This window comes from Nycticebus coucang, unplaced genomic scaffold (assembly GCF_027406575.1).
Source record: "Nycticebus coucang isolate mNycCou1 unplaced genomic scaffold, mNycCou1.pri scaffold_50, whole genome shotgun sequence".
Taxonomy (NCBI): Eukaryota; Metazoa; Chordata; class Mammalia; order Primates; family Lorisidae; genus Nycticebus; species Nycticebus coucang.
This window is the reverse complement of record NW_026515581.1, coordinates 1,289,431-1,306,244: the sequence shown is the minus strand read 5'-3', so window position 1 is coordinate 1,306,244 and position 16,814 is coordinate 1,289,431. Positions and strand designations below refer to the sequence as shown.

Here is a 16,814-nt window from a genome sequence, read left to right as displayed (position 1 = left end):
ACTGCAATTCAGTGAGCTTTCCATGAAGCTACCTTTTTGCCAGCTGCAAGCAGAGGAAATACCATCATCTATTTCTCCCTGGTTTACAACTCCTTAATGAAGACAGATTAAGAAATCACAGCATGGGGCTGACAATTCTGACCTCTCACCACAGTGGGAACTGGAAGCCGTGCCATTGAGACTGTAGTTCCCACAAGAACGATACTAGAATTAGGTGATGTGTTCTCAACTAAGGACTTGACATCACAAAAACCAGACACCGTGTATCATAATGGCAAGGATACAATGAGCTTTATCGAACATTTAAATTAAGTTAAATGTTCTTAATGAACTTAAATGTTCATTAAGCTGTGAGCTTTAATGAACATTTAAAATGGTAATTCAGCTCCAAGTTATATAACGTGGGTATAAGTATACTGGACGTGATTACATGTGGATGGAAGTATAATATGAAATAAACTCAAGCTATGTTCTGGTCATACAAATATAATAATGAATATTAAACATTTAACGATATTTTGATTTGCCTCTTTAGGATTTAGAAAAACGTTGTGGTCTTGATCTCTTAGAAAGTCACCTAACGACGTACACATTGAGGTTCTTTCCTATGCCCTCTAGTAAGTCAAAGCATAAAAATCCACCCGCTGACCTTTTTTTTTTTTTTTTTTAAGACAGAGTTTTACTTTGTTGCCCTTGGTAGAGTGCCTTGATGTCAGAGGTCACAGCAGTCTCAACTCCTGGGATCAGCCTCCCGAGTAGCTGGGACTGTAGGTACCCACCACAACCCCAGCTATTTTTAGAGATGGGGTCTCGCTCTAGCTCAGGCTGGTCTTGAACTCCTGAGCTCAGGCAATCCACCCGCCTCGGCCTCCCAGACTGCTGAGATTGCAGGCTCATTGACCTTTTTGTTGTGCCAAAAGTTATACAGTAGGTTTTGTTGTTTCCTAGTCTCCTTGAAAAACTCATTAAAAGTAATGACTGAACCATAACCTCTTTCCTCTTTTCAAAATTCTACCTCCTGACTTGGAGGCAGCCCTGGCAGGGCTGTGACCATCACCCTGCCTGTGGCTTAAGAACAGACTAAAGGATATTCTCAGGGACTCCTGAAAGAAGTTTCCAAGTCTCCCTCCCAAAAGGGTCCAGCCAGGCCTGGGCAGCGTCTGGTCCCTGAGGATGTTGGCGTGGTGAGCAGGTGAGCGTGCACACTTGGAAGTGGGTGGCAGAGCAGGTGGAGAACTGAGGTTGGGTAACGTGGTGGGTGCATCATGTCACAACTTGGCAGAACCTCCACCTCACCAGGCAGGTGAAGGGAACAGAGGCCAAGCTCTCGATTTATTTTATTGGAGGCTAAGGGGCAGGGATAGGCAGGACCAACTATATAATGTGCAGGGCCTATCTGTGAAGAATGAAAATGCAAGTTCTTGGTTCAAAAATAATTAAGAATTTCAATAGCAGATCATCAAACAAGCAAGAGGCCCTATACAACTGCATGGATTTCATGGACATGGAGTCAGTCGTCGGTGCCGGTAAGGGAAAAGAGGGGTATGCTAGAGTGAAAGTCAGGGTCATGTGTGACTTTAAATTATTAGGTATTCTTTCTAGGCTCACATCAAATTAGCCTAAATAATACAGAGGGTGCCAAAAAAGTATATACATTTTAAGAAAATAACAGACTATATTAAAATTAAAATACTCAATATATATCAGTAATGTTTGCTGTCTTGCAGAATCTCTTGTAATTGCAGAAGTCAAATGTGACTTGAGGATTACAATTTTAATACAGTTTGTTCCTTTTAAGATGTGCATACATTGCAAATGCAGAGAGCAATTTAAAATAGAGGTAGAATTCTTTCTATTCCTCTTTCTAAACTGCTCTTCTTTTGTTTTTTTAAATCATAATAAAACATACACAACATAACATTTATCATTTTAATCCTTCCTAAGTGACCGGGTCAGTGGCATTATACGTGTATACATTCACAATGTTGAATAACTGTCACCACTATCTATACCTAAAAATTTTTCACGAGCACCCAACAAAAACTTGTACCAATTAAATAATAACTACTTTGCGCCTCACCTTAGCCCCTGCTAACCTCTGTTGTACTTTCTGTTGGTATGAATTTGCCTGCTCTAGGTATGAATATAGAATTATTACCTACCACATTTTTTAAAATGATTCCAAACCAAATAGCCTGTAACACACGTTCTTCTGAGGATTCTTGGCAACACTCACCTGCATATAGAGCAAGTCTATGGCTGCTCTGCTGCCCATCAGCATGGAGTCAAGGGCTGGATCCAGATACCTGAATAATTCAGGGGCATTAGTATAATTCATTTGCCGTGGAAATGGCATGCCCAGGAGTGAGTGCGCTAGAGAGTGGAGGCCCTCTACCCTAAGAAGCAGGGCCCCCTTTACCAACAAAGCCACACCCCTATCTGTACTTGTCTACCTTCTCTTCGTACCCCCCCCTACATCTCTTTTCTTTCCTAATTTCTTTATTCTATAATCTTTTACCTGGTGGGCTCTGAGAGTAAAGATGTAAACAAAAAGAAAAGTTCTAATGGGAAAAGTCCATATCCCTGTCCACACTCAGCCTCCCTCTTGGACGCCAAGTCCTGGATTGCCTTTCCCTTCCCCTGAGGGCCTGGCAGAGTCATCTGCCCCATACGGACCCATCCCCATAGTCATCACCCTGCACCCAGGCCGCCCTCATGGCCTGAGCTGCTCTAGTAACCTTCTTCATAGGCTTTCTGCTTCATTTGTGTGCCCTCAACCTCACTCTTCACATCCTAACCTGAGTGCTCCTTCCTGAGTACCCCTTGAGACTCTCATAGCCCTGGGAGTTCAATCTACCCTACTTGCTTCCCAGGCCCTCGGTGGACCCTCTCCTGCCCTCATTTCCAGTTCCATCTCCTACCATCTCCACCCCAGCACTACATTCTAACCCTGCCTGGGAGACCACTTCCTACCCCAGCCTCCTTCCCTGACTGATCCACCTTGCTCTGCAAGCCTCAGTGGTGCCCTCACCACTGGTCTCTCCTCCCCAAGGCTGTGTTAGCCACCCATCCTCTGAACCTGCCCAGCACCCTGTCTTCATCCCGACCACTGCTCTGATCAAGTTTTCTTAACACCATATGTGAAGAACCTTGAGACCAGGGGCTGGGTCCTATCCAGAGTTGTTTCTCTGCACCTTCATGGAGTGATTTGCAGATAGCAAAGGCTCCATGTCACTCCGTTAGATTCAGAATCACCAGGATGAACTGAAACTGCACAAGCAGGGCAGCATTTAAGAAAGGAGAGGAACTATCAGGAAGCAATGCACTATGGCTAATCTAGTGCTGACCAGAAAGTAAGGCAGAGACTCTAAGTTCAGAATCATAGGGTGAATTGGCCGATGGGTGAGCTTAGACCAGGAAAATCAGGGTTGCACACTTCACACTCCATTTCGGTACAACCTTGCACATCCCAGAGGGCCCTGTGTGCAGAGAATAGCAACCACTGCAACAGAGAGTTAGAGGATGCCCTGACCCCTCCCAGACTGGGGCTCTGGTAGGCCAGGGCAGGAACCCTCTGGTTTGGAAGTGACCACATCACCCTGGAGAGAGGACCCAGAGAAGTCTCAAAGAAAAATCCTTAGATCTCCAGCTAGACCTTACTGCGAGGCCTCACTTGTTATGAATATACAGCTTTTGGACCTTGCATCCTAGTGCTCACCTAGCAAGGCCCCCTCTGGAAAGAGGGTGAGGCACCTGGGGTCCCCCACCAGGCTCTCCCCTCATCGGTTCTGGTCCCTAGCTCAAACACACAAGTTCCCACAAGCAAAGGCCATCTGCTGGATCCTAGATGCTGGCCTATGATTGGGTAGAAGATGTTTTATCTTGTACTTATTCTAGAATTTACCTATTAAGTGAAGACACAGGCAAAGTCTAATTCAAGCTGCAAGGTAAGGAACAGAATCCTCATTGCTCCTTTGATCTCAAGTTTTCAGGAGAGGTCGTGAGCAAAAACAACAACAACAAAATCTAAGCCCCAGGGATTTTGTCTTCTTTTGCTTACTATAATCATTATCATCCATATAACAGTAACAGACATAACCAAAACTCACTGAGCATATGGGATTACTTTATTTAACCCTCACAATAATCCTACAATGTAGGCACTACTATTCCCATTTTATAGATAAAGGAACTGAGGCCTTTAGGCTAAGGTTATATAGCTAAAACCTGAAAGAGCTGGGACTTAGGTTCCCATATTCTGGTCCCAGGAACAACCATGCTCAGCCATCACCTCAGTGTAAGCAGCTTCCAGAACAGCTATTCTCTAAACACGTAAATGGAACTGAGTCCTTCTGTCTTTCTCAGGGTGCAATGGCACAAGATTTTGCCCATTTCTCAGAGTACTTCTGAACAACAGTATATGAACTTCTAGCTTTGCTGAGATCTTCCTTCCCAAATTCAAAGCCACATAAGGGGGCTCTAGTGAGGCCAAGCTAACTACTATTCCTAGATTTCAAAATGCCTTTCCTGAAAGCGTCTGTGGGTGGGGATGAACCTAAGCGCATGTAATATAGCCATGGTAACAAATGGTGGGAACTAAAGTTTATAGGAGTGGGTGGGGCAGTATCCTGCTTCTCATTGCTATTTTCTATTTGCTTATTCTCCACAGGACCCCATATTCCTGGGTGAAATGATAGTATTTTCTGCAGAGGGACACTCGCGTCCTATCAATCTAGGAATATGGGTGGCCCTGGTATGCAATGCTGTCCGTTAGGAGCATAAGCCCAATACGTAGAGTTCAAATTCCCAACAAATTGGCTGAGTCCACTCATTGCCTTCAGAGAACACCACACGTCAACAGAGGAATCAGATCTTGTGATAATCACAAACTCCTTCTGTTAATACGGTTAGTAATCCTTTCCAAAGCAAACCAATGGCCAGCCATTTATCTCTCTTACCTGCTTCGAGCCTCCCTGGCCTGCCCCTGTTTTTCAAGCCTGTTTTCTTGACTGCTCAGTAGAGGTGTGGAATAGATGGCCACCTTCCTCATTTGAATACCCCGAGTGGCCAGGTGAGACTGGTAAAAGCCGTCCTCAGCGTCCTACTCTGCAGGATAAGCATCTGGTTCACGCTGCCTTCTCTCAGCTTCACTGCTCTTCCCAAGACTTTCCCGGAGTCTCTGGTCTCCAGCTGTCAGGCCGGAGCAGGATGTGGTGCGATGTCCTCAAAGGCCTTCTGTACTCAAGTACTTACCACTTTCAGAGTCCAACTCTACAGTTTTCCACTTCAGAACTCCAAAGACTAACATAAGGGAGTTCAAAGCCCGCCAATTTTTTCACCACTAGAGAGGGGAGAAAGGCAGTCTTACTGGTTGAAACCGCACAAAGAGTTCACACACAGCAGCTTTCAAATGAGAAATAAAACATTATTACTAGAAATAATAAAATCACAATAAGAATATTCTCTTGCATTTTTAACTTTCTGAAGTTCATTCAAAGAATAAATATCCTTTGATCCTCATAAAATACCTGCTCCTCGAGTAGGGGATATTTCACACTGTGCTATCGTGTCTCTAGCACAGGAAATGGGTCCAGAGACATCCAGCACCTTCATCAGCACTCCACAGCACCTTGGGGCCGTGCCACCATCTGGACCCTTGAACTTGCAACTCAAAACCTCCAACCCACAGGCTCTGGAGGATATATATAAACTACTTTAATATTGCTGATACCACTAGACAACTAGAAAAACATTTGCAATGTCTAGAAACACACTGTAGAGAAAAGCAAATTGATGTGAATTGGACTGTCTTTTATTATTTCATGAAACATTTTAAATAAGAATCTAAGAACTTATTTCTATCATCTATGTTATATCAAATATTCCTTAACAGGGAGAAACCATGCTGGAGTGGGAGGTCCGGACACCTGGAGTCTAGTACTCCATCCCCAGAAGGGTGTGACGTGGACTGAGAAGGACACCAGGATTGGGACTGGGGGTGCACAGAGGAAGTGCGCTTGCTGGGATGGCCTGAGGTCTTGCTGGAGCTGCTTGGCCACAGCTCTCTCTGAACAAAGATGCAACCTTCCACCCCTCAAGCCTTTGCTGCAGGGGCCAACAACAGTAGCGAGACTATCCCCTGGTGGGTGACTGGCCCCTGCTGTGACTCCCCCACCTCCTGGGCTGTCTCCCCCCACCCCCACCGGCACACACACATCTCCTGGCTGCCCTCATTCCCTCTTGTATTCTTACCAGAGAGCTTGCCTTTCTTGCAAAACCGAAAGAGAAAGAGGCCGAAGTAGTCCAAGAGCTCCCTACACAGTTCAATTTTGTGTGACACCACCTTGAACCAAAGACAAGCAAAAAGGGGGAAGGTTAGGAGTATCCACTGTGCTTCCTAACTGACATGCAGATTTGGAAATTGCCTGCACCGTCAGTAAAAAGTGCCCTTGTGGGTAAGCAGACATTCAAAGAAAGCTTTTTGGAATCTAAAAATAGTACATATTTTAGAACATCTAGAAATAGAAAAAATTAGAGCAAGGAAAATAAAAATCAGTCTCACCACAATGGACAGAGGCTGTCCCAACTCAGATATGGACACATCTCCTGGTTATTTTGGTCTTTATTGTTCTATGGAAGGCAGCAGCCATCAGCAGCCACACCCCAGGAACATCTGTCCTGTGATATCTGCCCATGGAGGGTGCACACTAACTTATCCCCCTGTGGGCTGGGTTACCAGACATTCAGGACAGGGCCCCTCCCCGCTGCCCTGGTGGCAAACCAAGTGCACCTGTTCCTGTCTCCTTTTATCACTGCAGGCCTGCTTCTCCTGATGCCTCCTGTGATGGTCAAGGGTAATTTACTATAGCATTTGCTTCGTGAAAACCTCAGACGCCAGGTATGAGCTGCTTCATTTCACTTTCCCCTTTGACCTTTACATCAAATGGCTTTCATTTTGACACCAATGGTTTCATTTCTACCATCTGGTCTTCAGACTGTAAGAGGATCTTCCACATGTCCACAGGCTATCTCACCTCTCCCCCCCTCCCCCAGCCTGGCCCCTCTTGAAGACTGGGCTCTCAAATTTTCCTTGCTCTCCCAGTCTTAGCTTACTGAGCCACCTCTGTACCACACCTGGGCTTGCCTCCCCAGCACTGCACAGGAGCACTGCTCTAACCACGGCTCTCAGCTCTCTGGGTGGCAGTTGTACAAACACCAGGCTCAAAGGGGCACTTTTCTTGTCAGAGATCTGCAAACTACCCAGCAGGCAGTCAGACTAGGTGGCTGGTATGAGTGGGTGTTCTCAGCCATGGCTTTGAAAATAAAGAACAGCTCAGGAATAGTTTCACAACTTTCACTTGACGACGTGATTCCCATTCCCCTTCTGTCATGCTTCCCCCCACCTCCCACACACACCCTTGCAAAACACCCAGGAGCAAAACACAGGCACTCTTCCTTGCATGGGGTGACTGTGTGGTAGGTATTGTGTAGGAAAGACTTCTTTCCTACAGTAAATCTGGCCCTGTCCACTCCAATCCTATCTCTCTCTTTTTTCATCCATTTGGCGAAAAATATACCAAGGCAGCAGATAAAGAAGAGTGGGATAAAAAAAAAAAAAAAAAAGAACAGAGAAGCTTTTTAGAATTTATATAGATGTAAATATAAAACTTCCTTTTGTGAGCAGTGAGCATCAGCAAAAGAGACAATAATATTTTCTCTCTTCACAGTGTTCACGGTAATCGAAACTCGGGAACACAAGCACCCTCAGTAACTCAGAACAGCCCCAGGACATAGCCTGCTACTGGCCCTGTGAGCTCATGAGAAAGGAAAAGTCTGGATGGGCTGAGGCAAACCCGAGGGAGCAACGTGGGAATGGCAGCTGATGTGCTGAAGATGCCGAAGATGATTTTTACTTAGAAAATGTAAATGATGTTTTCATGCAAGCCAGGAATTTGCCAGCCCTGGGAAGGAACTTCACATCTGTAGCTGGCCAAGTGCTCCCTTTACCTTTTATGGGAACTTACCACTTCCAGGGTAGAACCTCCAGTGAAACTTACCTGATCTCAGGCTTGAGTTTCTCACAAGCCAGTGCAGAAGGAAAGCTCATTTTCTCTAAGACCACAAGTGTGCCTCAGCAAATGCGAGCTATTAGTTTCAAGGGAAATGGACAGAACAGGGGTACTGTGGAATCCAGAGGGACTGCCCCACTCAGTATTGTTCAGTGCTCCCTCTGATACCAACACCACCACCAGTAATGACCAATAACCGCATTTATAGAACATGAACCATTTCAATAATTACTTAGACCTTGTCTTTAGTAACTTACCCAAACTCACACAGCCTCTACCGGGACAGCACAACGCAGTCCTGCATCACTTAACTACATGGATATGTTCTGAGAAATCCGTCACTCGGCCATTTCATGGTTGGGTGAACATCACGGAGTAAACTGACACAAGCCTGGTCTAGCTTACTACACACCCAGGCTATATGGCAGGCCTATTGCTCCTAGGCTACAAACCTACACAGCACATTACTGTGCTGACGAATGTAGGCCATTATAACACAACGGTATTTGTGTATCTAAATACAGAAAAGGTACAAGAGAAATATTACGCTATAATCTCATGGGATCACCATCCAGAATTGACTGAAACATCGTTGTGTGGTGCATAGTTGTTATCTGAATCCAAGGTTCATCCTAAACCCAGAAGATAGGACCCCAAACCAACACTTCCACCTTCACCTGCAGGTGTCTGGTTGGGCCAGTGAGCCCAGGGTGAAAACATATCCACAAAGATGCCTGCAGGCAGGACAGGTGCTCCTGACTCTGCAGAGTCCCAACCATTTCCAAATTATCTTCCGTCCTGCAGCAGCACCCCTGAGCGACCTGCCTGGGCCCAGATGCATCTGCATTTGTGGAGCTCACCTCCTCTTGCTTCGTTTATGTGACTGTCACCCACTTTGCAGGTCCTTGGCAATCTAGGGAACTGTGTTTCTGTGCTTTTTATTTTGAGTGCAAACTCCATAAAGCATCAGGGGCTTTGGATGCTTTTTAGAAAAATTATTCTGGAAATCTGCAGAAGAGATTGGCAAGACTGAAAGCAAAGAGACTATTGATGGGCAGCTACAGAAATATAGGTAAAAAATGCTGAGGGTGGAGCTGAGGTTGGGCCCCGGGGAGGGAGAGGAGGAAATGGAGAGGCTGTAAGTATGAGGGAGGGCCAGTATACAGAATCAGTAGGACTTGTGGGATGGAGGACTGGGAGCCTGGAGCTTCTTAGCAAGTGGTCTCAGCAACAAGGTGCTGCAGATACTGTTCCCCCACGTGGGGAATACAGAGCTGAGGAAAGGTGGGGCAGGGTATTTATGATGACTGGGGAAAAAAGAGTGTTGGAGATGCAAACCACTCCACTGAGGCCAGGAGGGCATGGGCAGCCCAGAAAGAGGAGACAGATGCTCAGGTGAAGGCAGGCCTGGCAGCTCGGCACCCAAGTGGGAACACTTTGGTCTCCCAGCTCTGAGGGGTCAGATACCACAACCCCAGCAGAAGAACTTTCTGTTCTTTGAAAGGTCCTAGAGACTTTCCAACTTTTCGTGTTTATAACTTCTTATTCTTTCTTGCATATTTCTCTGGAGGATTAGAAGTAAAATCCTCCAAAGGAAAAGGGCCTGGAGCTGGCCCTGGGAGCGGTATATGGGTGTGAGACAGCAGCACGTGCTAGGCAGCTCTGGGTCCTGCCCCTCAGTCCTCAGAGAGCTGACTAAAACTCAGCTCTGGCCCTGTGAGCCCAGAATTAGACCCACCAGGCATTGATTTCATGAGTTTTCCCTAGGGGGGAAAAGAAGACTTCAAGAAATTTCCTGTCGGCTCAGCACCCGTAGCTCAGTGATTAGGGCAATAGCCACATACACGGGGGCTGGCGGATTTGAACCCAGCCTGGGCCTCCTAAACAACAATGACAACAGCAGCAAAAACAACAACAACAACAATAAAAATAGCCGGGCATTGTGTTGGGTGCCTGTAGTCCCAGCTACTTGGGAGGCTAAGGCAAGAGAATCACTTAAGCCCAAGAGCTGAAAGTCTACTGAGGGCAACATAGTGAGACGCTGTCTCAAAAATAAATAAAGAAAGAAAAGAAAAGAAATTCCCTGTCACCCTCTGCCAGGAACTGTCACCAGCCCACCTGGGTATGGCCTGTTTCACACTCAGCCAGGCTCATCCCACTTCCTGCTCCCATCCCTGCAGGCATCCCATAATAAAGCAGTGTGCACATTTTCAGGGAAGTGACAGGAGCTCTAGGAGGGACCTAGGAGATCTCTGGGAAATTGGTGCCCATAAAGAGGGTGACATCAGAGAGCCTCTGGTGGACTGGCTGGAAGTTAGAAGTTCTCCAAGGGATGCACCTCTGCAGACAAGTCACCCACAGAGCAAAAAAAACAGGCAGGAAGCTTCTGGAAGGTAACCATTTCCTAAGCCCTGCTTTTCAAACAAAATTATTCCCCAATTCAGTTCTGGAGCTGGAGTTTAGACAAAGCTTACCTCTAGGACTCTTTTGGCAGTAACCGATGTTAGAATTTCCACTTTAATACTCCTTTCATTGGGCAGAAATACATCCAGAGATGCTTTCTTGACAGTGATGTTAAATGTGTTCTGTAAGCAAAGGAAAGCAAAGTCAAGTTCCAACCATCCTTCAGAGCTGCTCACGCCCCACAAGTGGACAACCAGCTGCATCCCTTCTCCAGGCACCCAAAGTACACAGACCCAGGCACAGACAGGGAAGAGGGGAGACCTAGGTACAGACAGAGTGGGGTGAGGAGGGGCCAAGGCAAATCAGTAACATGAAGCTTGAATTATTTCCAGAATATTCATTATGGAGCAAAAGTTTTTGATAAAATTATCCACATACTTAACAATTTCAGAATTAACTCTCCCATTTTCGAATATTTCTAAGAATCCCTAAAAGTTTACATCTTAGATTCTTTCTTTTTTTATTATTAAATCATAGCTGTGTACATTGATATAATCCTGGGGCATCATTCACTAGCTTCACAGGCCGTTTACCAAGTTTCACATATACCCTTATAAGATGCACCCTTAGATTCTTTCTGATGCTAAACATCCAAGACTTTTCCTCATGGCTCCTAATTCTCCAATTCTTGGGCATCAAATGGGTGTCCAACAATTCAATTTAATTCTGACATGATTTACCCCAAGTTAGCATTCGATTCCACAAGTTGAAGGACTCCGTTCCACAAAGCCAACCCCCTTCAGATGCCAGCTACAAAGGGGTGTCTGGGTTACCCACACTTCCAGCCAACTGACCACAAATGCAGGGATTCCCATGACCTCTTCTCAGGTTTGATAATTTGCTAGAATTACTCAGAACTCAGGGAAATGGTTTACTTACTGGCTTATTACAGCAAATGCAACTCAGGAACAGCCAAATGGAAGAAATGCTCAGGGCAAAGGGGCGTGGAGTGCCCACGTGTTCACTAGCCGGGGCTCTCCAAACTGCACCACTTAGGGGGTTTTGTGGAGGTTCCATTATGGGGGCATGGCTGATTACAGCACTGGCTTTGTGATGGAACTCGATCTCCAGCCCTTCTCCCTTCCCAGGTCGAGACTGAGGATGAGACTAAAAGTTCCAACCCTCTCATGGTGTTCAGCGGACCAGTTTCTATCCTGAAGCTGACTAGGAGCCTCCAGCCAAAAATCAACTCAGTACAAACTCTGGAAAGTTGAAATGCACTTGTACCACTAAGAAAAGATATTCCTATCACTAAGGAAATTCCCAGGTTTTTGGAGTCCTAAACCAGGGACTGGGGACAAAGATCAAGTGTGTTTTTTTTATCACACTGCACCACGACATGCAGTAGTGTATGATTTTATTACAGCAAAAGTCTAACCTCACAACTTATGTGGCCAACATGGGGAAACAAGTGCCCATCCAACAAGTGAGTGCCCAGCTGAGGGCCCAACTTCCCAGCTCCACACAGCCCTGAAGGACAGGTGCTAGAAACAGTGACAAATCTGGAGACCTGCACACTTCTCAGGATGAAATCCTCTGGAATGTTGACAGGCTAGAGACACTGTAAGGCCATCAGAATCCAGAGAAGCCTGGGGCTGAGGTGGAGCTCCAGTTACTCCAGGGAGAGGCACCCCAGAGGAGGTGTGGCCTAGAGAGGCCAAAGGCTGCCCAGAAGGGGCCTCATGGGGTGTCTGTGGCTTCTGGGGATAGACGGTTCTCAGCATCTCCCTAGCAGAATCCTCTCAGTTCATAGACTGGCTTATCTCTGATTGAGGTCACAGCTTTCTCATCCCAAGTTCCTGGAGAAGATTAAACTCTGATGCCCCAAGACTTCCATTGCATGCCAAGAATTAACTTCTCTCCTAGGCCTTTGGATGGTGCTAGTTAGGTGACATCCTCGAGAGAAGAGGGAGAGGAGTGAAATCATTCTCTGTGTTACGAGACTGCTGTAGAAGCCAGAATACCAGTAACACAGTGGGGAGGGAGGGAGGAAGTCTCTTTTCACTGACTAGAATATTTGCATCTGGCCCAAGTCGCCTGCTTTTGGGTGTCAAGTGTGGGGAGGAAAATCCAAATGACCAATCAGCTGATTGTTTGGGAATCACAAAGTTGGGGTTCGGGCAAGCTGATTAGGTGAGAGCCTTTCCCCTCATCAGACAATGCCACCCCTTCCCTTAGACCTGGCCACCCACATATGCAGCAGATTAGGCCTTGGGCTTTGTAGTGTCCCCAGGGGCTCCAGCAACTCAGTCACCTTGCCCAAGCACCTCAGAAGGGTGATTACATTACTGACAGGCCTTTCTCCGCCCCAACCTTGTTATCACAGGGCAAGCTTTGCCTTTAAATTTTAATTCCTCCCACATAAGTTTTTGTGATTCTAAATCTAACTACTTTAGAAGAGAAATCTGTTGTTTTCCAAAATCAAACCGTTTATTGAAAACAGCATCATATTATATGCACATGTCTGGGCAGCGTGTATACCTGACATGTCATTTATGAATATAATCCCTATGTATTTACTATACACAAATATACTGCTAGATCATGACACCGATCAGCATGCCCGTGCTAACTCTTCACGTACAGCAGTTCACTTAAATGAACTCTCCTAACAACTCGAGGAGGCATGTGCACTTAATCCTATTTTTTCAGAGAAGTAAACATTTGCAAAGGTTAAATAAGTTGCCTGTGGACATGCCGCTAGTTGGTGGCAGAGGCAAAATTCAAGGCTGGCTTCACATGACTCTAGAGCTGGCGTCCTCAAACTTTTTAAAAAGGGGGCCAGTTCACTGTCCCTCAGATGGCTGGAGGGCCAGACTATAGTTGAAAAAAAAAAAAACTATGAACAAATTCCTATGCACACTGCACATATCTTCTTTTGAAGTAAAAAACAAAACAGGAACAAATACAGTCCACACCGCTTCATGTGGCCCGCGTGCCACAGTTTGAGGATGCCTGCTCTAGGGCCTGGGTTCTGAACAGAGTGAACATATTTCCCAGGTGGCCCAGAAAGGCTTTGGTATGAGCCTGTCACTCACTCTTCTCACTCTCAAAATACACCATTTGGGGTACATTATAGGGCTACCCTACAGCTAAGCCTCCACGGCTATGCTGCTGCCTGTGCGTTTGCTGCTTACAGATGGCCAAGTGTATAACTTTCAAGCAGTCCAGTGACGTCTCACTGTCAGCATGGACTATCAGCAAACAGGGGCTACCTGCCAGGTTTTCCCTATATGCCCCCAGTGCAGGGACAGCCCCCTTCCTAGCAGCCCTTGAGAATAACCCAGAGCCCTTTGACAGAACGCAGGGCCGCTGGCCTCCCCCTGCACAGCACAGGCCTGAGCGCCCCATACAACCCTGGGCCACGCTTTCTTCACATCTCTCACTTCAACTCTGAGCTTCCCAGGAAGGGGTAGGGTGGTTAAAAGATTTCCCTAGTTTTCCTGCAAACACAGTAATGGACTGAGGGCAAACCACAGCAGGGCCCCCAAGACCCTGTATGTAGCTGAGACACAGCTGGTCAGAGAGAAGCCTGACCCCCAGAGCCACTGTTCAGATAGTCCCTCTTCAGATACATTGTTTCCTAGGCCTTGGGTCTTTAAAGGTTTTGTGTCACCTCAGGGGAAAAACTCAAAATGATTCGGAAAGAATGGCATTGCTCGATTAATAAGATTCTAAAGGAGAGTGTTATTTCTTTCTTTTCTTTTGACTCACTATGTCGCCCTCAGTAGGTAGAGTGCCATGGCATCACAGCTCACAGCAACCTCAAACTCTTGGGTTTAAGCAATTCTCTTGCCTCAGTCTCCCGTGTAGCTGGGACTACAGGTGCCTGCCACAATGCCCGGCTATTTTTTGGTTGCAGTTGTCATTGTTGTTTAGCAGGCCCGGCCAGACTCGAATGCACCACCTTCAATGTATGTGGCTGGCGCTCTACTCACTGAGCTATGGGTGCTGAGCCAGGAGAGCATCATTCCAACGCAATTCCCAACTCAAACCATACAGCAGCCCATGAAATATCTACATTATGATAACCGTTAAAATGATATAAATGTTAAATTCTTCTATAAAAGAAAAGTGAGGAAGCAGATCAGATTGGCTGAGTGGGTGAGATTACAGATGGCCCTGAAATCGGAGACTCTAGGATTTGATTAAAGAGGCAACAGGGAGCCATGGTGGTTCTAGAGCAGGGAAATGGAAGGATAGAGAGAAAGTTGCAGGAAGATTTGTTCAGCAGTGTCATGAAAACAGACCAGAAGAGAGACTGAAGGAGGGGGAGACCCCTGAGAAGTTGGCAGGGCCATTCCTATACTAGGTACTGAGGGACTGGGCTGGAAACACACAACCCCCGGGGCAGACTGCCTGGACTCTGAGCCTAGCTCTGTCACTCACTGATAGTGGCCTCATGTGAACAGGTTGCTTCCCCTCTCTCTACCTCAGTCCTTCAGCTCTAACCTAAGGATGGTGACAGTGCCTACCCCTTTGGGCTGAGGTGAGGATTCAAGGAGATAGTGTATATGGGACTTAGAGTAGCACTCGTCACAAACATTCACAAAAACGATAGCTTTAGTGTTTTGTTGTCATTAGCAGTAGGAACAAGGAGGAAATTATATACATTTAATTTCACGTAGTAGGGTGGTGCCTGTGGCTCAAGGAGTAGGGTGCTGGCCCCATATATCAGAGGTGGCAGGTTCAAACCCAGCCCTGGTCAAAAAACTGCAAAAAAAAAAAAAAAAAAGAAGAAAAAAAAACAATTTCACTTAGTGGCAAAAACTAGGAAAGAAAGGAGTCAAGAAAATATTCGGGTGTTTTCAACCCTCACATCCGGTCTAGTTCTGAGTCCTGCACACTTCACACCCTAAACATTCTTGAGTTCAGCTGCATCTCTCCACCTCCCACCAGTGCCTTAGACCTGACGGGTCATCTCCTCTGCCCTGCACTCCCACCCAACCTCCTATGGGTCTCCCCGCTTCACTCTCGCCCCTGTTGAGCACTCCCCACACAGCAGCCTGAGAAGGATTTTTAAAAGCACAAACCTAAAAATGTCCCTCTCTTGCTTAAAACTCTCTGATGTCCTCACACTGTTCACAGGACACCCAACTCTTTGCCATTGGTCAGGGCGAGGCAAATTGGTGGGTCTCTGCCCCTCACTTTCCTCCCTAGCACATCCTACAGCTTGCCTTGCCCAGTGGAATTCTCCCTCCCCGAGAGAGCAGGAGAAGGAAGGTGGGGTACATGCCCTCTGTTAGGCAGCCAGTCCTGAGGCAAAGGCCATTTTTACCATGGCAGGGAGAGCAGCTCTGTGAGAACGAAGTCATCAGACAGGGAAGCAGGCCTTGGGGCAGAGGTGGGAAGAGGGAGCCAGTCAGACTTCTGAGACCTTTTAGTCAAGTGAGTAAATCTCCCTCTTGTGATTTTTGTCCTTTACAATTGAAAAAGGCCTGACCTGCTCGGCACAGTGGTTAGGGTGCTGGCCACATACACCGAGGCTGGCGGGTTTGAACCTGGCCCAGGACTGCTAAACAACAATGACAAATGCAACAACAACAACAAAAAATAGCTGGGCATTGTGGTGGGCACCTGTAGTTCTACTTGGGAGGCTGAGGCAAGAGAATCGCTTAAGCACAAGAGTTCGAGGTTGCTGTGAGCTGTGACACCATGGCACTCTACTGATGGCAACATAGTGAGACCCTATCTCAAAAGAAAAGAGAGAGAGAGAGAGAGAGAAGCCTGACTCATAATGGAAGCAGTGGAACTCACCTTATCCACTCTAAGTGTCTATTTGTTGAATGCTCATGGCTTTTTTATACTTCATTTGTTTAAAGCCAAGTGGGATGGCTGTTTAGATGATAAGCATCTTCAGACTAGCATTATGTGGTGATTTTATTTTGAACAGTACTCTGCACCAATAGACATTTAATAATCTTGGTGCCATATTTCTCAAAATTATCAAGTGAGAAGATAAAAAGAACCAGCATAGTGACATCTAAAACAGAGCATTAAAAATGGATCATTGAGGCTGGGCGTGATGGCTCACACCTCTAATCCTAGCACCCTGGGAGGCCGAGGCAGGTGGATTGCCTGAGCTTAGGAGTTGGAGACCAGCCTGAGCAGGAATGAGACTCTGTCTTTAAAAATAGCCCGGTGTTGTGGTGGGCACTGATAGTCTCACCTACTTCAGAGGCTGAGATAAGAGGATCACTTGAGCCAAAGAGTTTGAGGTTGCTGTGAGCTGTGACGCCACAACACTCAACCCCAGGGTAACTGAGTGAGACTCTGTCTCAA

The 16,814-nt window shown here is 46.4% G+C and overlaps 1 pseudogene; it reads right to left on the bottom strand.

The window, feature by feature from the left end:
• Nucleotides 1-2,236: 2,236 nt before the first annotated feature.
• LOC128579395 (sorting nexin-31-like) overlaps nt 2,237-16,814 on the bottom strand; it is a 45,872-nt pseudogene continuing 31,294 nt past the window's right edge.